At 47.0% G+C, this 22472-nt stretch overlaps 1 protein-coding gene and 1 long non-coding RNA gene across 10 annotated transcripts in view; both read right to left on the reverse strand.

Moving 5' to 3' along the window:
- The window catches only part of HDAC4 (histone deacetylase 4), a 291774-nt gene that overhangs the window by 215260 nt on the left and 54042 nt on the right, over window positions 1-22472 (reverse strand). The window contains exon 1 of one of the 8 annotated variants that reach the window (XM_082466247.1): window positions 11952-12275. The exons of the other annotated variants lie outside the window; for them this stretch is intronic. The gene's annotated coding sequence lies outside the window, so the exon portion shown is untranslated. Of the gene's footprint in view, window positions 1-11951; window positions 12276-22472 lie in introns of those variants that run through there. 8 annotated transcript variants of the gene reach the window in all.
- On the reverse strand, window positions 2212-11945 carry LOC309662996. Of its 2 annotated transcripts, XR_014265062.1 has the most exons (3): window positions 8361-11945; window positions 6157-7570; window positions 2212-5567 (listed from the first exon to the last, which is right to left on the reverse strand). It is a non-coding gene; the product is annotated as an uncharacterized lncRNA (long non-coding RNA). The 2 variants fall into 2 exon arrangements; XR_014265063.1 differs by having other exon boundaries at window positions 6157-11945.

The following is a 22472-nucleotide window of genomic DNA, read 5'->3' on the forward strand; positions in this document are numbered from 1 at the left end:
ATTAAAACGAAATGAATGAGTTAAATCATCAATTAGATAGAGCTGAAGAGAGAATTGGAGAATAGTGAACCAGCACTGAGAAAATAAATGGGAAGGCAGCACAGAGAGACAAGGAGACGAAAGGTGTGAGAGGCTGGGGGCCGAAGGGCAGGGGGAGGCGAGCTATCACGCTTCTGATCCAGGAGGAAGGAGAGGACACGCAGGCCAAATGCACGAGGACTGCGAGAGCGTCCTGGGAAGCCCCTGCGCTCAAGACAGCATCGGGCTGGCACACCCGGCAGACAGAGAGCAGGACGTCCAGAAACGGGCCCAGGGCTCATGGGGCTGCAGTGCAGGACAAGCTGGCATCTCAACCACTGCACAAAGAGGGGCTGTTTGTCAACGGTGGCCACCCGGAAAAGATAAAATTAGATCCGAACGAAGCACACACAAGAGCAAGCACCACGCGGACCAGGGACCTACTTACCGAGGATGGAACAGACAACCCCCGGAAGAAGACGTGGCCTGGGAACAGAGGAAGGCCTTCTGATTGCAACTCAAAATCCAGATGCAGTTGAAAATAAAAAAAAGAACTTGGTAAGTTTGAACCACTGCGGGGGGAAGGGGGTGGAGGAGGTTTACAGGGCAAAAGCACAGAGAATAGGAAGAATTCACCCAAAAAATAACTGACAAACTGAGAGAAATTATTCGCAGTCTCTCTCCCAGATAAAAGCTAATACCCCTTCCGTATAAAGAACTCGTAAGAATTGTGGGAACAAAGGCCAAAATCCTGACAGAAAACCAGGCCGAAGGCGTAAAGACAGAGAAAAGGCCTCTCACTGAGCTCCCCCTCCTATCCATCAGCTTGCCAGAAAGTAAGATCCCCTGCCCTCCGCTGTGTGGGGTCAGGCAGCTGGCACCGCGGCTCCTGGGGACGCACGTTCCCGCGCCCGCTTCACCCCGGCAGGCACGGCAAGTTCTATTAAAACTGCGCATCTGCTCAGCTTTTGACAGCAATCACTTCCGTACACGAAGTGGACGACCGGGCAGTGCAGGCGCACCAGGTCCCCTGGGGCGACGCTGGTCCCCACCTTGGCGCCTGACGCAGGCGGGAGGCCCCGGAAGCCAGGGGCACACACGCACGCACGGGGCCCGGAACGGGGGGAGCTCCGAGGAGGGAGGGGGTGGGTTCCAGGACACGCTCTGCGGTGGAAAAGCCAAGCGCCAGACAGCTACCTGTAGGACGTCCGCTTTGTGTAAGGAGGAAGGCAAAATAAAGTCCATTCATTTGCTCATTTGTCCAGGAGGGCAAGGGGTGGCGGTGGGGCACTGGGGCGGCGGACCCGGAGTGGGGGCGGGGGGTGGGGGGGACGCAGGCACCGCACGGGCGGGAGCGGGGGCGCCGCCCCTGAGGCCGATCCCCGTACAGCAGTGGCCGGAGGAACCACGTTCATGTTTTACGTACGCAGAAGTAAAAATAAAACCAAAAAAATCTCTAACATGAAATACGGGCAGAAACACGTGAACTAAACCACATTGCAAATGAACAATATAGCCACCCTGGGCCCGGGGAGGGGCGGTAAGAACCATGCCACGTGGCCGCGGGATGTGGTATCTGGACAGTGCTCGGACTCTACACCCTAAACAAGTACTGGACTCTAGGTAGTGGGTGTCCTTCTCACAAAGGCACAGATGAGCAGTTTCTTCCTGAGCATTTCGGGACTGAATAACTAAGTAAATCTACCGTGCGGACTGGGAGCTACACGTCCCAGTGTCGGAGGGGGAGGGAGCGACGGATACGGCGAAGGGTAGCTGAGGGGCCTCGCGAGGCTGGAGTGGAAGCAGGGCTGGGGGCTCCTGGAGCTCCAGGGGGTGTGTGGCGTGCGTGTGTACGTGCGCGTGCCCGTGCGGGCACAGACAACCATGTCCCAGCTCTGTCCGCTGGGCGGCTGAGGACCAGAGAGCACATCCAGCACGCAGAGCTTGCTTCCTAAATAGCAGCCCCTGAAAACAGACACCAGGCCTCCTTGGAGAATCAGCTGACTCCTGGGCAGGGGCAGGGAAGGCTCAGGGAGAGATGAGAACATCTTACTGTATCACGGACAGTAAGAGGGGCTCAAAAGTGCTGGGGGTCTGACAGGGGAGCCAGCACGCGAGGCTCCCATCAGCCAAACCAGGACAATCTGGGCACCAAAAGAGATAATGGTAACAAAGGATAACAATGAGAACAAACGCAGTTAATAAAATAGTCCATTAGTCCAAACTAATGTAAATAAATAAATAAACAAATAAGAAAGGAAAGTTCTTTTTTACAGGAAAAAAGCCAACTACTGAATTAACAAGAATGACAGGACTAGAAAATCACCAAGACTACCATCATCACGATAACAGCTTCAGGCAAGAATCCTCACTGGATACTGAAACCTGGGGTCACTGAATGCCATGTAGGACCCTCTTGAGATCTAGGACATTGTTAGGACAACTGGCAAAATATGAATCAGGCCTCTCACTGTTGTATGGCTGGTAGTTTTCCGAGGTTGACTGCTGTGCTGAGCAGCTGATGACAGGCTGCCCTTGTTTCTGGGCGATGGATTAGTTGGGGGGTGGGGGGAAGGGTGTCATCTCAACCACTAACTTTCAAATGATTCTGAAAAAAAATTATTTTAAAAAATATAAACGTATACAGTAATTCTCTGTACTATTCTTGCAGCTTTTCTTTAAGTCTGAAATTACAGCAAAATTAAAAGTTAAAAGGACCAACAGGAAAAGTTAAGGGCTAAAATGTCCCCAGAATTTTTCAAAGACACTCATCTCCACATTCAGCAAGTCAAAAAATATCAAGACGGATAAATGAAAACGCTTAGTGAAAATGCAGAACATGCTTAGAAGACTAAGATCATAAAAGCACTGAGAGAAGTAGCAGATTCCTACAAAGAAGACACGAATGTAGGCAGGGAACTTTAAACAGTGACAGTGGAATTTAGTGGGCCGACAATATTTTCAAAGTGCTGGGAAAAACAACTGTCCACTCGGAAGTGTCCACCTGCCATAGCAGACCACAGTGCTGGGGAAAGAATGCCATTTCAGACAGACAGAAAATGACAGAATTTACTACTGCAGGAACTTCTAAAGAAACTTCTAAAGGATGTTACTTTCAGCAGAGTAAGATCAAAAAAGAAGAAATGGTATGCAAATAAAATAAATATAAGATTAAAATTAAGAAGCTGTATTCATCAAGAAAGACCACAGAGTAAAAGGACAAGACACATCTGCAAAAAGCAACATACACATGTAACCATGTCTTTGTCATAATACACACGCACACACAGACACACAGAACAGACACACACAGAAAGATCAGTTCTACAGATGAATAAGAAAAGAGAACAAACAACTGAACAGAAAAATGGGGACTTCAGATCAGAAGCTACAAATGCCCAAAACAAGATGCTCAAGTTCGCTGGTAATCTAGGGCAAGCACGGTGAGATCCGGTTTCATGAGCCGTCTGGCAGGAGGCCACAGTGGGGGTCAGGGAAAGAGGACGCTGTGCAGCCACGCTGGGGGACAGACCGGCATCGTGACCCAGCATCCCATTCCCAGGGAGGGACCCGCAAAAGACCCTGCAGGTGTGTGCCAGAAAACACTCAGGAGGATGTTACCATGCCATGACTGAAGGTAGCAACACCCCAAGGCCAGCTGCAGGGCCATCCTTGGGAAAATGAGTAAGTGGTGAAAACTCAGAAGATGGAGTGCTCAGCACCAGTGAAAATTACTCAGTTACAGCTACATGCACAAACATGAATCAGTCTCCAAAATAGTTCTGTTTAAAAAAATCATAAAGCATACCGTATGATTCCATTTACATCAAGTTCAAAAACATGTAATAAAACGAAAGTCATATTGTTGAGGCACACGTACATATACATTTTTTTTAAAGCCAAGGAATGATAAGCAAACATGTAAAAGCCCTGATAATGACCTCTACCTTGCAGAGGGGAGTCAGCCCACTGGTCTTGGCTCTATTTTCTCCTTTAAATGACGCTTATTACATTCTTTAGTAGGTAAAATGTTTCATAATTAAAATTTAAAATAAATATGTGTGGAAAAAATGTTAAAGGTACAACTGAAGTGGGCTAGAAAGTGATAAATCAATACAAAAAATAAATTTGGAGGGAATTACAGAGAATGGAATGCTGAACCCCACCAGCCCCTGACAGACGATATGGGTAGGCCCAAATGGACTAAATATGGAAATAAGGAAATGTAATTTTTGAGACCCTTTTGCTATGCAGAAATCTGGAATTTTATGTAATCAAAACTATCCACTTTGTTATCGAACTTTTAATTATTGGCAAATAAAAAATAGACTGATTATAGTGGGTTTCTTATAATCCATGAATGCACTGAGTCTTTGGGGGTTTTCTGTTCATCTGTTTTGGTTTTCACATCTTACTGAAATTGTCGACATCTCTACTGTATTGAATAGATGGCTCAGTAACCCGCTCTTGTTAGGACAAGGTCCTCTAGAGTTTCCCACCATGAAAAAGGCTTGCTTCTGCTTTCAAATAATCCTTAACTATTTATACAAACTGCTTATTTCCTCCCAATTTGGGGATTTATTTTTGTATTCACTATGAAAACTGGAGTACTTATTTATCTCTTTTTTATTTTTTAAAAAACATTTTCCCATATTTCCATGAATTCTATACTTTCCCTGTGTAACAAAGCTCTTGCAACAGAACCCTTGCTAAGGAATAACTATAGAATGTGCTCTCATATTCTTTTCCCCAATATTCTGTGTAGGGTTTTACATCTCTGTTCATAAGTACAATTTGCATATAATTTTTGTTTCATTGTTGTCTCCAGCAGGTTCTAGAATTTAAGGCACGTTCAGTTTCACAAAATTTGATAACATTTTTCTAGGTTTAGAGGCAATCTTAAAGAGGGTTGACATCGCATAAACTTTGGGAAAATATTGAGTAATATCCTAAGTAGCAGGTGCTTTTAAGAAACATTCAGGCAAACTAATATATATAAGGTGGATAAACAAGGTCCTACCGTATAGCACACGGAACTGTATTCAATATCCTGTGACAAACCATAATGGAAAAGAATGTAAAAAAGAATATATATATGTATAACTGAGTCACTTTGCTGCACAGAAGAAATTAACACAACACTGTAAATCAACTAGACTTCAATAACATTAAAAGAAAAGAAAAGAAAAGAAAAGAAACATTCAGTCGGGTCCTTTACCAACAAACCACCAGCCCCCAGCACACTGTCATGGGCCCATGAAGTCAGGGAGGCTGTGCTTAAAGTTTCTAGGAGCACTGCAAATTCTCACTTTTACAGAAGGGAGAAAATGTTCATTTACTGAGAGTGTTTCTATCTAAACTTCTTGTTGGATGGATTTTCTTCTGTGCTCTCAGATTTCTCCCTGCTCTTCCTGTTTGTTTTCTTTATTGCTTGGCACTTTGAACGTTGTTATTTATCTTCAATGTGACTATATTCATTCTGACAGCTTGGGTTCAGAAGCAGCTTTCTAAAGATCCACATGGGTCCACTGTCTTCCCTGAAGTTTTGCCTTTTTGCAAAGTGACAAAATGTTAAATGAGAACAAAAAATCTAGCAAATTCATTCTTCATCAACTAGTATTTATTTATGGAATAAGCCATAATAATCTATAATTCAATGTAACGTAAATATAATGCATGCATAGATAATCGATCACTTTAAATAGCTACAACTCCTGTTTAGCAGCGCCTGCGGGCCCCCCGCGGGGCTCCTGTCACCCTTGAGACCGCCTGCCCACCCAGGCGGGCCCCAGAGAAACCCTGACCTGCCAGGTCTGTATACCACCCCCCATCCCCACACAGGCGCACACGCACCCGCTAAGGTCAACACTTCCCCTTGACAGCCCAGCACACCTCCTCGGCCTCCGCAGGGCCTTAGGATCAGAACACCAAGGAGAAAGTCTTTTTAAGTGCCTTAAAAAAATATATGATTGTCCACACCAGATGGCTTAGCACAGCAGTTCCCACAATTTCTAGTCTCAGGGCCCCTCCACCCTCTTAAAAATTATTCAGGACCCCAAAGAGCTTTCGTTATGTGGTTGTACCTATCGATATTTACCATATTAGAAGTTAAAACTGAGAGTTTTAAAAAATATTTACCTAATTCATTTAAAAATAATGATGAACATCACTGAGTGTTAACACAGATCGCCTCTTTTTAGGAAAAAAGAAGCGCCTTTTCCAAAACCGAAAACAGCCGGTGGAAGGAGGCGCTGCCTGCAAACCCCTGCGGCATCACACAGGAGGGGAGCTGTCACCTCTGCTTCCGAGATCCGCGTGTTGTGACAGGTGTTTGGGTGGCAGCGACGCAGGAAACCACCTCGCAGTGACGCGGCTGGAATAGGGGGAGCATCTCCGCGGCTCCGGGGCAGCTGTGGGCGTGCTCGTCTGATGCTACACGGAAGCCAGGCGGGGGCAGCGTGGCGACCGCAGGTGGGACGCTGTTCTGGACGAGCTCCGTGCACTTGGCCGTGCCCTTGACCACACCACAGCCCCGCACTGTGTCTGCGATGTCAGAACTCGTCCTGGGAAAGAGCTGCCTCTGTGAGGGCTTCCCAAGGTGACACGGGTCAGCAGACACCAAGTGGGGAACGCACACGCTCCAGAACGCCAATTTCCACTTGAAAGCTGAAATGTCATCACTGGCAGTTGTCTTCCTTAAAGTGACAGCCCAACTTCCTTCTAAAGGAAATATCTGGCAGGTACTCAAGTCTGAAAAACCACAGTTTATCTGTAAGTCGTTCTTTCCGGTAAGAATGGTGTCCCTTGAAAACAGTGGTTAGTTCAGCTGGCAACTGGCTCGCTGAGCCGATCATGGTACTTCCGTCTGCAGAAGTGCTTTCTTTATGTGCATGTCCCCTTCTTCACTCAGAATATTCAAAAGACTGCACCTCCAGGGTAGAGACTTAGATACTGCACAGAAGTAACAATCGCCCTGCCTCATCAAGAATATTCCTAGCTGAAACTGGCTCTTCCGTGCAATGCCTGGCGGGGAGGAAGCCCGGGGCTGTGCAGTGTGGCATCAGGCCTGTTGCCGGCTGGGGCACCCACACTATCACCACTGTAGCTCCCCCCCACCAGCAGACACGTCAGCACAGCGAGAAGGAAAGCCACATCTCAGAACTCTTACAGGCCACCCCAAGGGGCTTGGGGACCCCTCTTCCCATTTATTAAATAAACTGCTTTTGGGAAAACAAAAACAATACGATAAGTCTGGACGATCCTTTGAGAGGCTGCTCTGCAGAAGGACCTCTGCTAGGTGTGAGGTAAGCTCACAGAGGCACAAAGCTCAGTTCCCAACTTCGAGCAGGCGCAGCCTGACAATGCAACACATCGTGCAAAAACGGGGAAGGAAGGCCTGCGTCCACACCTCTGTCTCTGTCTCCTCCCCAGGCGGGACTGGAGAGGAAGGCAGATCTGGCAGGAGTGCGGAAAGCATCTGAAGGACAACAGCTCGGGCCCAGTGCCAGAGAGGGACGTGCTCGGGGACAGCCAGGTCACACACCCACAGGGCCTGTGCAGAAAGAAACACCCGCCTCCCAGGCAGGCAGAAGTGTCATAAAACTCAGTTAAAAAAAAAAGGCAAGAACATGCATTGCTCTTAAAATGTTTCACTTATAAGAAACAGTGACAATTTCAGAACAAAATAAATTTTCTGTAGCTTCCCCTATAATCTAAGCTACAAAATGTCTCTATGATTGGGGATACATACACAATGGTGTGCATTTATTAAGCACTGACAAAGGCTGACGTAACTTTTTAAAGGCTAAGGATTAACACAATTGAAAGTGTGAAATTAGATGGGAGCTAAAAAAAAAAAAAAAGGAAAAGAAATAGCTGTAGTATAACAACAGGAAACTTTTGGTGTCTGAGGAATGTTTTCAAACAGAAAGTACTCAGAAGATCCTGAATTTCAAACCCAAATAGGACATGCAAAGCCCAAAATTTAACCACAATTAGCGGAAAGAAACACAGCCCGGAGGCACCCGACAAGAAAACCAATCCTGCTACAAATCACCACTGTGAAGACAGAGATCCGCTCTGCACGTTCTCAGAAACGGAAAGGTTAGCAGAAGAAGGAAAATGAAAGCCAAGAGGACATAACAACTTGGGTCTTTAAATAGTTTCAATTAAATATAAAAACAGCAATATTGAAAACTCATTTAAATAAAATAAATAAATCCTATATAAATAAAGTTCCCTGTGAAGACCGTTGTTGCTATCCTGTGCTTGCCCTGGCAGGCACTGGGCAAGGCCAAGGGGTCTGTGTGTGTACCCCGCAGCTTCCCCGCCCAGCAGCCCACCTGCCATCGTGTACTGGCCACGAGCCCTGGGTCCCTGGGCAGATACCAATCAGATTCCATATGTGCAAACTGAGAAAGTGGCCCGCAGAGCCTCGATTCTGCAAGGCAATGGGTAACAGTTGGCATCGGCAGCGAGCCTAAGCTGAACTCCGCCTCTTCTGTCTTCTATATAAAGCTGTGTCAGCCATTCTCAAACACTCCATCCCTGGAGAGGTGGGCAAAACATAAGGGGGGGTGGGAGGTGTGGATAAGGTGTGGACTCAGGGACACAGTGGCAGGGATTGGAGCCGGAGAAGGAGAAATTGTAAATGTGGATACAACACCCCCGTTTAAGAAAAGCAAGATCTATACTGACCTGGGATTGTAGCTCAGGATGCTTCCAAAGAAAGACTTTAAACAAGCCACGTCCTCTTCAACCAATGGTGCTGAAACAACTGGATATCCAAAAGACACAGAATGCAGCTGGACCCCTACCTCACACCATATGCAAAAATGCACTCCAAATAGATCAAGGGCCTAAATATAAGAACTAAAACCATAAAACTCTTAGAAGAAAACGGGAAAATCTTCATGACATTAGATTGGCAGTGGGAGCTTGGACATGACAGAAAAAGGATAGGCAAGAAAAGAAAAAGATAGATAAACTGGACTTCATCAAAATTAAAAACTTTTGTGCATCAAAGGACACTCACTATAGAGTGAAAAGACAGCCCACAGGATGGGAGGAAATATATGCAAAACATAAATCCAGAATATATGGAAAACTCCAACTCAACAACAAAATAACAAACCACTCAATTCAAAAAGGAACAAAGGACTTGAATAAACATTTCTCCAAAAGAGAGACACACATGGCCAACAAGCACAGGAAAAGATGTTCAATTCATTAGACATCAGGGAAGTGCAAATTAGAACCATGGTCAGATACCGCTTCACGTTACTAGAATGGTTATTATCAACAAACAAACCAAGAAGGAAAATAACAAACGTGGGGGAAATACGGAGAAACTGGAACCCTCTGGTATTGCTGGAGAGAACGTAAAATGATACAGTCACTGTTTGGAAAACAGTTCAGTGGTTTTTCAAAAGTTAAACAGAATTCCCATAGGACCCAGCAGTTCTATTCCTAGGTATCTACCCAAAAGATGCAGAAGCAGAGAGTCTGACGGACAGGTGCACATCAATGTTCACAGCAGCGTTATTCACAACAGCCCCAAAGTGGAAACAACCCGAGTGTCCATCAATGGATGAATGGATAAACAAAATGTTATCGATACACACCATGGAATATTATTCAGCCTTTAAAAGGCATGAAATTCTCACATATGGTACAACATGGATGAACCCTGAAAATACTATACCAAGTGAAATAAGCCAGAAACGAAAGGGTAAATAATATATGATTCCACCTGTATGGGATCCCCAGAACAGACAGATTCTTAGAGACAGAAAGTAGACCAGAGGTTATTAGGGCCGAAGAGGAGAAAGGAATGGAGAGTCACTGTTTATGGGGAAAGAGTTTCTGTTTGGGATGAGAAAAAGTTCTGGAAACAGATGGTGCATGATCACACAACATTGTGAAGGCATTTCACATCATGGAACTGTACACTTAAAAATGATTCAAATGGTCAATTTTATGTTATTTATATTTCACAACAATTAAAAAACCATAGTGAACAAAGAAATTGGTATACATGTTTTATGTATGTATACAGTCTATACATAAAAAGACTGAAATAATACCCAAGCATCAAAAGAGAATAAGGGACCATTTTATTAACTGATATGAAATAATCTTCAGGACGTAATGAATGAACAAAGCAAGGGGTTGGGGAAAGGAAACAGATGGAGTATTTTTTTTGACCTCTGTGATTTTCTCAAGCGCTCCTGGGCCTTTCCACTGGGCCTCCCCGAAGCCAGCAGCTTGCAGCCGGAGCACTGCATCCACAACACCGGAGGACACTCCCAACGGCCACCTGGGGCAGGTGAGCAGTCCGCACACCGACCCCGACCACACGGAAGACACTCCCGGCTGTGCTCCTAAAGAGACACACGACACGAACCCAGAGGCACACACAAGACACAAAGAACAAGGGCAACCACATCACTCACCAGTGGTTCCTAGCAGCCTGCACCTGTCTCTGGAGATCGCCACGCTTAACTCCAGCGATGAACTAACGGCCTTCCTGAGCAAATGTTTCCCAGCCTCTGATGCGCGGAGCCCCGGGGAAGCCCACGCTGGCCCGCCAGTGTCCCTGAGCACACGGCCCATAACAGAAGCAGCAGCTGTCCCACTTAGGTGAGCTGATGCATAAATGAGGCTCAGAAGCATCTCCTCCTTCGCGAAGGGCCGGAGGACACAGCAGAGAAGTGTGGCCTTTTCCTCCTGCAGCGGAAGGCACACGGGGTTCGAGACCCCTGCTCCCCGGCTGCTCTGTGGGGCGTGGTGCTCAGGCAGCAAGACCCGACTCCGCTGCCCACCTGGAACAGTCTCTTATCAGCGTTCCACAAGTCAGTGTTATGGACACCTCGTCTTTGTTTTTCATTTACAGACCCTCCTTAAAAGCATGGTCCTTACCCCGGCTTGTGTGCACAGGCAGAAAACAAGCAGAAACTGAAGTCCCTGAAATCACGATTGGCTCAGCTTCTGGGCTGCTGTGGACTTGACCTCGGGGCTGCCGTTCTACCTAAGGGTATCCTGCAGGCAACTGTGCCTGGCTCACAGGACGGGAATCAGGATACAGGGCCTGGACACAACTCCCCAGTGCGCACTCTGTGCCCTGCGGGCGCCTAGAGACCCACGGCCCAAGTTCAAGGGCAGGCCACACCCTACCCACACCTCCTGTGTCCGCCAGCAAGCATCCCACAGGCCACCTGGGTGGCCAGCACTGCCTTCTTGCTGCTTCACCTGCACGCCCGCCGCCCAGGGGCCCAGATGGCCCGTCACTTCTTCTCCTGAAGGTGAATGCAGGCCCACCCCAGGCCCGGCCACCGGACCCCTCACTGCACACCCCTCAGCGGCTGCCGCCTTCCCAGGCCATCCTCTCACGTGCCCACTAGGCCTCCCTGAAGACTTCCTGGAGGCCACGATATTTGCATCGCCCACCTGTAGCAGGGCTCAATTACTATCTGCCAACTGCCCGAATCACCCATGAAAAAACTGGAGGTCCAAGTTCTTTCTTCTAGTAACCCCAGAGGAGCCGTGACACAGACCCGAGCCTGCTAGCTAGTAAACTGGGGACTGGGGACAGCATTTCCTTTGTTTCCGGCCCCTTCTGATGGCACAGGAGGAGCACTGCCAGGGCGCCCCAGCTGAGAAGGGTTCCACAAAAAGAATATCAGGATGAATTCAGCCCAGGGACTCTCGGAAGATCTCTAGCGCCAATGAAAAAGCCTTAGAATGAGTTTTACAGAATGCTACAGGACGCCTTAGGATCCCAAGGGTGAGGGTTTCCGAGAGGCTGAAATGACGCTCTGAAACCTCACACACAGACGACCCACTGGAGGGAGGTAAATATTCCTGATGGTGAAGCCATCGTATCAATAAGACAGGAGAACGGGGTAAAGAAACACAAACATTCCAGTACATACATCACATCTGTGCCCAGCACACGCCTCAACAACAGAAGGTGCGTTTGTGGAGCTTGGTGCCCTCGGAGAAAGGGCCTCGCCACGAGCACAAAGGTGCTGGTTTCCTCTCCCCCCGCTGCCCCTCCTGCAGCTCCGACAGTGGCCTGGGCTGGCCGAGTGTCAGGAGCGGTGGAGCTGGGCTTGCTGTTTATGTCGGATCCAGACAACGGAGGGTTTATGACGATTTACTGACGCAAGAGCTCCCCGACGCTGCGTGCCAGAAATTAATCAGGGGAGGAGGAATTCTTTTTAAGAAACCACTTGGCAGCCACGGCCCTGCCTGACGGGCTGAGACTGTAAGCCGAGCTCTCCTTCCAGGCCCCGGGCCGCCAGCGAGCAGCAGCCCACAGGCCACGGGGTCAAGCCTGGGCGGAGCTCCCGGGCAGGGAAAGCAAGGGCCCCAGAACCGGGTGGGGAGTCCCGCTGCAGGGCTGGCCCTGCCCACCGCTGGCCTCTTCTCCCCAGACAGAAGCCAGGGCCGTGCACCGGCCCTCTCTGAGCCCAGGCCGCTCCAGAAGGCCGCATTCTGACAGTCCAAGAGGACCACTGTCGGCTAAGCAGGGCCTGCCGGCAGGTTCCCCCATTGGGATCTTGTCATGTTGGCAAAATGCCTTTCTCAGGAGTTGCGTTTTAAACTTTACAGTCCCTACCACCAAAGAGAACAACGTTCAAGTACACACGTTTGGCCCTGGGCCCTGGTCTCGGTGCAGCAGGCCTTCCTGTGGACCTGAGAGTCGTGTGCCCAGGCAGGCAGGGGAGCGAGGCCACACTAGCCCCCCTCCCGCCGACCTCTCTGCGCCCCTCCTCTCGCTGGGCTCCCCAGCAGCTCACGGCCCCTCTCTGTGCCGCCCGTGCCCCGGGACGGTTCGGTCCAGGTGGGCAGCTGGCTCCAGCTGGGGGACGGGAGGCTGCCGGCCTGACACGCAAACACCCTCGCTGGAATCTGCTTTGAGAAATGATGTCAGTTATTCTGAAGTCTCAAACATTAAAAGACACAGGGTATTTATGTTTATCAAAAAGGGCCTGAGTCTGACAAGGGTGACTAAAGTGAAACTTGCCAGGTGCTCTGGGCTGGGCGCTGGGCCCCCGAGGGCTCTGGGTACCCTGATGAGGACAACCGCTCCCATCGCGGGCACACCTGGCCCCGGGCTGCACACCTGCCTCTGTTAATCCTCCCCCACCCCACCCCCGGGGCCAAAGCTTCTTCTCCGCAGGTACTCAACCCTCAGAGAGAAGAAAGCCCAGAGGGAGGGGTGCCAGCCACCCAGGGAGGGCCGGGGTCTGCGCCCCGCAGCCCACTGCCGGAGGCCACGCACAGAGCAAAGGGGAGCTGGCAGAAGGACGCCGTGAGGGCCTGAGTGCGGCGTCCCGGGCCCCGACTCGGGCCCCACCTGTCACCCAAGTGCCGCCATCCTTCCGGCTGTGGTGGGGACAGTGAGAGGGACAAGGGCAGCCAGGCCACTGCCGTGCTGCCACCCGGAAGGCACCGCCGCCCCTCCACGAACGAATGACCTACTAACTGCCAACCCCTCCAGCGAAGCCCCCCCGTGTCACGACGGCGTGTCACCCGCCACCATGGGCGCTGGCTTCGGCACCTCCCAGACCACACGTGGAGGCTTGTTTGTGGGGACTCCGGGGACCTGGACGAGGTGCTCCAGGAGGCCAAGGCAAGGGAGGAGCTCCCGTGCGAGAGCAGGAGCCACCTTGGCCAGCGGAGGTGGCACATCCCGCCTGGTTCCCAAGGCCTGAACGAGGACCACCGGGGTCCCCCACCAGCTGCCCGGATACGGGCCTCAGCGCCCGTGCTGGGCACCCAGGGCCGCAGGAGGCCACCAGGAGGAGTGTAGCCAAGCAGGTCTGCCTGGGCTCTGGCCCTCTGTGACCACCACACTCAGCCACCCTTCCAAGCGTCTGCTCTCCACCACCAAGTACACACGGACTGCCATTAACCCTAAGGAGGGGCAAGGGCTCCCACGTCCGCTAACCCTCCCACTTGCTATCTCTAGGGAGGACGCGCATTCCAGAAAGGCAAAATAACGGTTTGACTGCAACGCTGTTTGAGATGGTCATAGAGCCTCACCTCCTGCGGGAAGGAAAATGCTGGCTTCCTTACAACTAGCACTCTGTAATTCAATTATTTGCAGGTAAAATCATATTTAAGTGATTTAAATTAGCAACTATAGGAATAAAATGTACTTCTCAATGTTATAAAGCAAACATGGCATTTATAACCTGACCATATTATATGAAAAGCATGGGTTACAAAACAGAAAAGGTAAATTTTAATGTGGAAAAGCAAATTCCACCCACAGCCCCCACCGACCCCAAAAAGCCATTAAAGAAGAGAAGCTGTCTTACACCCCTACCCCTACATATAAAAATTCCCAGGCAGTTATTTGCTGACCTGTGGCTTACTTCCAACCTTTCCAGCCTTGGCTGCCACGTGAATGTGAGAATCATGTTATCTCAGAGGCGGAAGGAACTAAACTATCATTTAATACCACCCCCCCCTCCTTGACACATGATGAAAAGGAGGCCGAGAGAGACGTGGTGCTGCATCTGAGCTCTGCTCTGCCGAGCAGGGAAACCACTGCTGGTATAGTCATGACATTAATGGCATGAAAAGCAATGTCCTACAAGATATTTCTCAAGCTAAATCTAGAATGAATTCTTCATTCACATTGGAGGGAAAACAACTTGGTGAAAACCAAGGGGAGGAGGAGGACAAGGCAGACTGGCAGAAAAGCGCTCACCGAGTGCGCTGCATTCAGATGGGGGCACTTGACATTTGTAAGGTGCGACATCAGTAACCTCATAAAATATCCGAGGAAAAGTGCTACAAGAGCAGCTCGAGGCTGCAGGTATATTTCAGTCCACTTTAAAATACGCCCAGCAGTTATTTCACTGAAATATAAAGGTCAGTGCAAACCCGGACAGTCACCTGGGAAACCTTACACACATTACGTGGCACCGATAAGTAAACCTCATCTTCCACTTTGGCTACAGCAAACTAGCTCCTGTCGGGCCAACCCTGCCGCAGACTGGTTAACATAAAAAACATATGTAGGTACTATGAAGGCTTTGGAGTCAGAGAGCTACCAAGGCAGCTGGGACTTGACGGGCCAAAACAAGAGAGAGAAGGAAAGAGAGAGGAGGGCATATTTTGAGCCCATTTTCCCCAAGAGGCATTTGCTGACGTACAAGCTTCCACCAGGAGGGTGAGAAGCCAACCCTGGGAAGTGAAATGGGTTCAGAGCCTGCCAAGGGGGATGGTTCACGTAAACACCCGGGGCTCCCAGCTGGGATCCTTACATACTAGGAGTAAGTACAAGGAGAAGACCGGCCCTCAGGGAAACTGAAATCAAACACTTCATAATAATAAAATGGTGGTTATTCCAACAAGAAAGTATAAAGTTCTAAATTTGCATGGGCTTAAAATAGCTTCAAAATACACAAAAGCAAAAACTGACAGCTAAAATGAGAAATAATACCAATCCACAATTACAAAAAGGGATTTTAAAATATTCTCAGTAACTGACAGAAAAAGCAGACAATAAAATCAGTAAAGTAACAGAAGATCTGAGCATCACAGTTAATAAATTTGACTTGACATATACAGAACTGACAATCTTAATTGACATATCCTCTTCAAATATATAAAATGTTTATAAAATTGACCATACAATGATAAAGCAAAACTCAAAGAATTTTCAAAAATTGAAATTATATACAGTAAATTCTGTGACCGTAGTGAAATTAAAGTAGAAGTCAATAACAATAGCAAAATACTAAGAAATTCACAAAAGGCTGAAATAAAGAAATAAAATAACCCATGGGTCAAAGAAGAAATCAAAAAGGAAATCAGATGTTATTCTAAACCGAATTATAATGAAAAATGACATTTAAATACCTGTGCAACCCAGCAAAGCCAAGCATAGGTGAAAATCATAATCTTAAGTGCATGTATTACAAAAGAAGAAAATCTGAAAAAAAAATTCAATAACCTAAATATTTACCTCAATTAGCTAAAAGTAAAAGCAAAGTAAGCCCAGAGAATAAAAGGAAATAACAGCAATAAGATCAGAAATTGAGTTTTTAAAAATCCAGTGGAATAAAGAAAATCAAATATGGTTGTTTAAAAATATTAATACAACTATCCTAGCAAGTCCAGCGGGAAAAAAGAGAAAGAACAAATAAACAATATGAATGAAAAAGATGTCAGTACAAATCCTACAAACAGTAAAAGATAACAAGAGAGTATTTTAAAAACTGTATCAATACATTTGAAATTTTAGATAGAATAAAAAAATTCTGAGAATAACTAAACACATCAAAACTGACACAAGAAAAAATAGAAAATTTGAATAGTCCTACTGTCAGTTGGCGGTGTGATTTACAAATCTTCCTACAAAGAAAACGCCAATGTAGGTTCGCCAGTGAGTTCTTCCAAATATTTTAAAAAGAAATTAACAACATCAACCTTATATAAACTCTTCAAGAGAATCCAACAGGGGTCAGCAAACAATGGCCCAAATCAATCTGTGGCCTCATTTTGTACAACTTGCTAATTTAGACTGGTTTTTACATTTTTAAATGATTGTTTAAAAAAATAAAAGAAGAAAAATAGGCAACAGAGACCATATGTGTTCCACAAAACCTAAAATATTTACCATCTGACTCTTTAAAGAAAAACTTTGCCAACTCTAGGAATAAAAAAGAGGATAATCTCATTCCATTTTAAGAGGCCAGTATAACCTTCATATTAAAACCTAACAAAGACATTTCAAGAAAAGAAAACCACAGGCCAATCTCACTCATGAATTTAGATGAAAAAAATTAAGCCAAATATAAGCAAAATGAATGCAGTAGTATAAAAGAAGAATAATAAATTATAACCAAGTTGGATTTACTAAGAAATGTATGGCTCGTTAACATTCAAAAAGCATTCAAGAAAATTCATCACATTAATCAAACATAGGGGAAAAATCATTTGATTAATAGATGCAGAACAAAGTATATTAAGCTGAACCAAATGAAAGTGCCATTTTTGTAGATTTAAAAAGATCAAATATCTGCACACCATATGGTGCAGCCTAATATTTTAACACTTACTTGTGAGAGAATGCAGCAAACTAGGAACAGAAGAGAACTGCGTTAGTCTGATAAAGACTATTATAGGAAACCTATAGCAAGTTTCATACATAATGATGAAATGTTGACAAATTTTCCCCTGATATTCCAGTAAGACATAGATGTTCACAATCACCAATTCTGTTTAACATTTGACTGAAGGTCCTAGACAATGCAATAAAGCAAGAAAAACACATAAAAATTTTAAAAATTAGCAACAAAAATAAAATGTCTACTATCCACAGACAGTATACACGAAAATCCCAAAGAATCTACAAACTAGTATAGTAATAAGCCAAGTCTAAAAGCTGTCTACAGACAAAGTGGCTACACAAAAATTAATTGTATTTCTAAATACAAACAAACAAAAAATAAAAATTTTAAAACGCATCCCAAAAAATGCCTAGGAGTAAATCTAACAAAAGAAATGAAAGAACTCTACACTGAAAACTACAAAAAATGTGACAGAAGAAATTAAAGAAGACCCAAACAAATAGAAAGCAATATCATATTCATGGATTGGAAGATTCAAATAAACTGATTTTGTATGCAAATCAATGCAGTCCCAATCGAGATTCCAGTAGTTATTCTGTTGAAATTGAAAAGCTGATTTTAAAATTCATATGGAAATGCAGTGGGCCAAGAAAAACCAAGACAGTCTTTAAAATGATCAAAAAAAAGCTGGAGGACTCACATTACCAGCTGTTATAACTAATTATAAAGCTCCGTTAGTTACAACCATGTTCACTGGCACACAGATTAAGTCCAGGAACAGACCCAGATGCATGTTCACGACTGAGGACAAGGTGGCATCACAGAGCACTGGAGAAAGGATAGAGCTGTTTAACGAATCATTGAGCCAACTGAATATCCAAATGGGAAAAGTAACCCTCAGTTATTACCGCACATCGTATTTTTTTAAAATTATTTATTTATTTATTTATGGCTGTGTTGGGTCTTCGTTTCTGTGCGAGGGCTCTCTCTAGTTGTGGCAAGCGGGAGCCACTCTTCGTCGCGGTGCGCGGGCCTCTCACTGTCGCGGCCTCTCTTGTTGCGGAGCACAGGCTCCAGACGCGCAGGCTCAGTAGTTGTGGCTCACGGGCCCAGTTGCTCCGCGGCATGTGGGATCTTCCCAGACCAGGGCTCGAACCCGTGTCCCCTGCATTGGCAGGCAGATTCTCAACCACTGCGCCACCAGGGAAGCCCACACATCATATTTTTTAAAACATCAATTCCAGGTAGACCATAGATCCACCTGGTATAACAATGAAGCTTCTAGAAGATAATAGGCTATCCCCATGGCATTCAAGCAGGCATAAATAAAATGACCAGTAGTTGGACTGTGTTAAAATTAAGAACATCTGTTCATCAAAGAGCATCATTAAGAAAGTGAAGAGGCAACCCACAGACTGAGAGGAAACATCCAAGGAAATAACCAACAAAGGACTCATCTCTCGCCTATAAAAATAACTCCTACCAATCAGTAGAAAAAATAAAGACAATCCAATTTTTTAAATGAGCAAAAGACTTAAAACAGGCACTTCACCAGAAAGGATATCAAGCTGTTTGATACATATACGACCAGATGCTCAGCATCTTTGGTAATAGGGGAAATACGGGATAAGTCACAGTGGCCAGAACAAAAAGTAATGAGAGTCCCAATCACCGGCCAGGGTGCAGCCAGTGGGTCTCTCAGAGTGTAAACTGGTAGGAGAAATCTGAGAATCTGTTTGGCCCACACATACCTCATCAAAAGAAACGTGGCCCAGAAGACACACGAGAATGTGACAGTAGCATTATATGTAAAAACCCCAGCCTGAAACCACCCAGGTGTCATCAACAATTGAATAGATAAATCGTGATCTGTTCATATAAGGAAATATTACACACCCATGTAAATGAACAAACAATCCTGGGTCACGTGACCTCAGTAAATCTCACAAACATATTGTTGAGAGAAAGAAGCCAGACAGAAAGAGTAAATGTTCTGTGGCTGCATTAATATAAAGTTCAAAACCAGGAAAAACTAATCCAAGGTGTTAGAGGCTGGAAAGGAGATTCCCGGGGGCAGGGGAGGGGCTGCGGTGACCTAGAGGGGCCACGTAAGGCTGCTGGGCTGCCTGGGTTCTCCTCTTCTCGCTCTGTGTAGCAGTCACAGGTGTCTTCCTCTTGTCATCATTCAAGCTAAGCACTGATGGTTTGTGCATCTAGAAAAAGATGCCTGTCACACTCCAGTAAAGTTCACTGAGGAATGGGAACCCTCAAGGCAGCACTGTTTAGGGTAGCAACAGTGGGAAGGCTGGAAACAGATCCAGGTTCCACCAAAAGTGACTTGTTAAATGAATGATATCACATCCACGTACAACCATAAAAGAATAGGAAACTGGTTTCTACTAATTTAGAATAATCCCCAAAGGAAAAAAAATTTAAAAGCTGGGTGCCTAAGTATCTACAGTATACTATCATTCATAAATAGAGAGTGAGCAAGAGAGAATATCTACAAATTTATTTTTTTTAGTTCAAAGTTTATCAATAGACTTTGAGTAGACGGTACAGAGTTCCGATGTACTCCACCAACAACCACTGCACTCAGCTTCTGCTATTAGTAACATCTGACACCACTATGGTACATCCTATACTGATATATACATATACCCTTCACTGAAGTATAGTTGGCTTACAATGTTTCAGGTGTACAGCAAAGTGATGCAGTTACACATGTATACATATCTGTTCTTTTTCAGATTATTTTCCCTTATAGGTTATTACAAGATATTGAACAGATTCCCTGTGCTATACAGTAGGTCCTTGTTGCTTATTTTGTAAATAGTGGTGTGCATCTGTTACTCCCAAACTCCTAATTTATCCCTGCCCCCTCCCTCCCCCTCTGGTAACCATAAGATTGTTATCTGTGGGTCTATTTCTGCTTTACAAATAAGTTCATTGGTATCATTTTTTTAGATTCCAAATATAAGTGATGTCTTATGATATTTGTCTTTCTCTGTCTGACTTACTTCACTTAGTGTGATCATCTCTAGGTCCATCCCTGTTGCTGCACATGGCATTATTCCATTCTTTATACTGATACAGGGTTATTAACTAAGGTCACCACTTCCTTCAGATCCCCTTGTCTCCCCTGATGTCTTTTCTCCACCCCAGGGTCCCACCCAGGACCCCACGCTGCATTTAGTCCTCAAGTCTCCTCAGGCTCCCCTGGGCGGTGACAGCTTCTCAGACGTCCCTTGTTTTCGACGGCCCTGACAGTCTCGCGGGGCTGGGCGGGTATATCAGAAGGTACACCTCTGCTGGAAATGGAGGTCTTTCTCACACTGAGACTGGGTTTACAGGGCAGGAAGATCACACGGGTAAAGCGCCACTCTGCATACGCAAATTTATTTGAAATTCACAGCCTAGAAGGAACACACCCTCACTCCACTGCACCAGTTGTACTGAACAGCGAGCTGTCACACAAAGAGCCCCGAGGGAGTGGGGCAAACAGCAATTCTCCGAAGACACTGTCATCAGGTGCACCTGGGGCCTCCTCTGGCCTCAGCGGCACGATATACACTCCAGGTCTGGGAAGGCCGACAGGGTCCGCCGTGCCCGGACCGACACCAGCACAACTCAGCGTTCCCCACCCCCCCGCCCCCCCCCGTGCTGTCTCACCCACCCCCCCGCCCCCCCCGTGCTGTCTCACCCACAGAAGCCCCATCAACGGAAAACTCCACTGGAAGCTGGTTACCTCTCTTCTAAAGGGAAGAAATCAGGACTCATCAGAGTAAACAAAGTGAGGCCTAAGTTTGGCAGACAAGGAAAAAGCCAATGCTTCCATCTTAACTACACACGTGGTGATGAGCAACCGAGTCAGATGGCCTGTGCGGGGTCTGCCGTCTCCTGGCTCCTCCTTTCCTGGGAGTCCCCACCTGCTTCCCAGAACGAGGATGAATGAACAGCACATCCGCCGTCCACCCGGAGCCAACTTCTGCTCCCGAACAGATGGCGACAGAGGAGACAGGATGCACCCCACGGCCCCGGCTTTCCAGGAACAGCACGAGCCCGGCAGGACAAGCGCTTGAGCGCAGGGCTGCAGACCCGGCCCCAGAGGAATACAAGAGCAGCCTGGACCCAGCCCAGGCTCGGGATAAGTGACAAATCACAGGGAGAACGAGGAGTGCTGGCTTGTTTTCGTACACGGCTATCTCTGCAGCGGGAAAGGAAAACGACAAAGGGGAGGGAACCACTCAGATGTCTCATCCCAGGGGCCAGGCTTGGAGAGGAAGAACCAGAGATGGCTCTGCGTGACTCTGGCCCGGAAGTCCAAGGAGGGCTGCAGAAGGGCACGCCTCCACAGCACCCAGGGCCTTGGGGAAGCTGCGTCTCCATCCCACCCTCGACCAGGTGCCCAGGCTGCTCACAAGGAAGAGCCAGGTGCCGAGGAGGAGCGGGGTGAAGTCTCAGCTCTCCGCTGGGTGGTCCACGCCCCCAGCCACACACGTCTTACCTTGGTCCCCAAGCAAACCGCTCTGCGACCTCCCAGGGCGCCTCCCTTGCAACCCAGAGCTGGTGTGTCCCATCACCCCCTCCTCTCACCCGAGCAGGCCCCAACTCCCACTCCCCTTCATTCCCACTCCTGCAGAGCACCTGGAATTCTGTGATTCTCCAGGCTGACCCTCAGCTGCCCACCACCCCCAGGACTGGTGTAGACATCAAACAGCATGAACTTTCTAACCCATGTGCTGCTAAATAACAAGGTCGCATTCGAAGTTCAAAGTCTGCTTGAATTTTGAATTTTTAAATGCAAAACCAGAAGTGATATTTAAAAATGAAATATCACTCTATAAAATATGAGAAAAGTTCATATTTTTTCCAGCAGTTTCCTAAATCTGTCGCAGCTGTCATGGGATTTCCCTGGATTTTGATGACTATAGTTTAGAAGTGACAGAGACCACTGCATTCAGTGAGATTCTGAGTCCAGTCCATCCAGAAGATTCCAGAAGCATCCAAAGCAAAAGGGAGACTCGCCACGAAGAGCATTCAAAGCCACTGATGGAAGATTCTGGAGCAGGATTCTCAGGTCATGTGGGGCAGGCCTAGCAGCTCTTGCCCCCGCCCAGGGTCTACCAGGAGCTGAGTTTCAGCTCCCTAGTGGTAGAGTTTTGTTTCCAGCAAGAACGTGCTGTGGACGCACAGCTGCCTCTGCCCAGTGGCTACGCCAGCCTCCCCCTGCCCACCCCCGGTGCAGCCCAACCATTTCAGAACTGGAAATTGTTGAGAAACGCTAGTATGATGTTCTCTCGGACAACTTAAGCAACTTCAGAAAGACCCAAATTGCTTTTTTTCTCACAGATAATG

Source organism: Balaenoptera physalus (assembly GCF_965194825.1).
Source record: "Balaenoptera physalus genome assembly, chromosome: 6".
NCBI classification, from domain to species: Eukaryota; Metazoa; Chordata; class Mammalia; order Artiodactyla; family Balaenopteridae; genus Balaenoptera; species Balaenoptera physalus.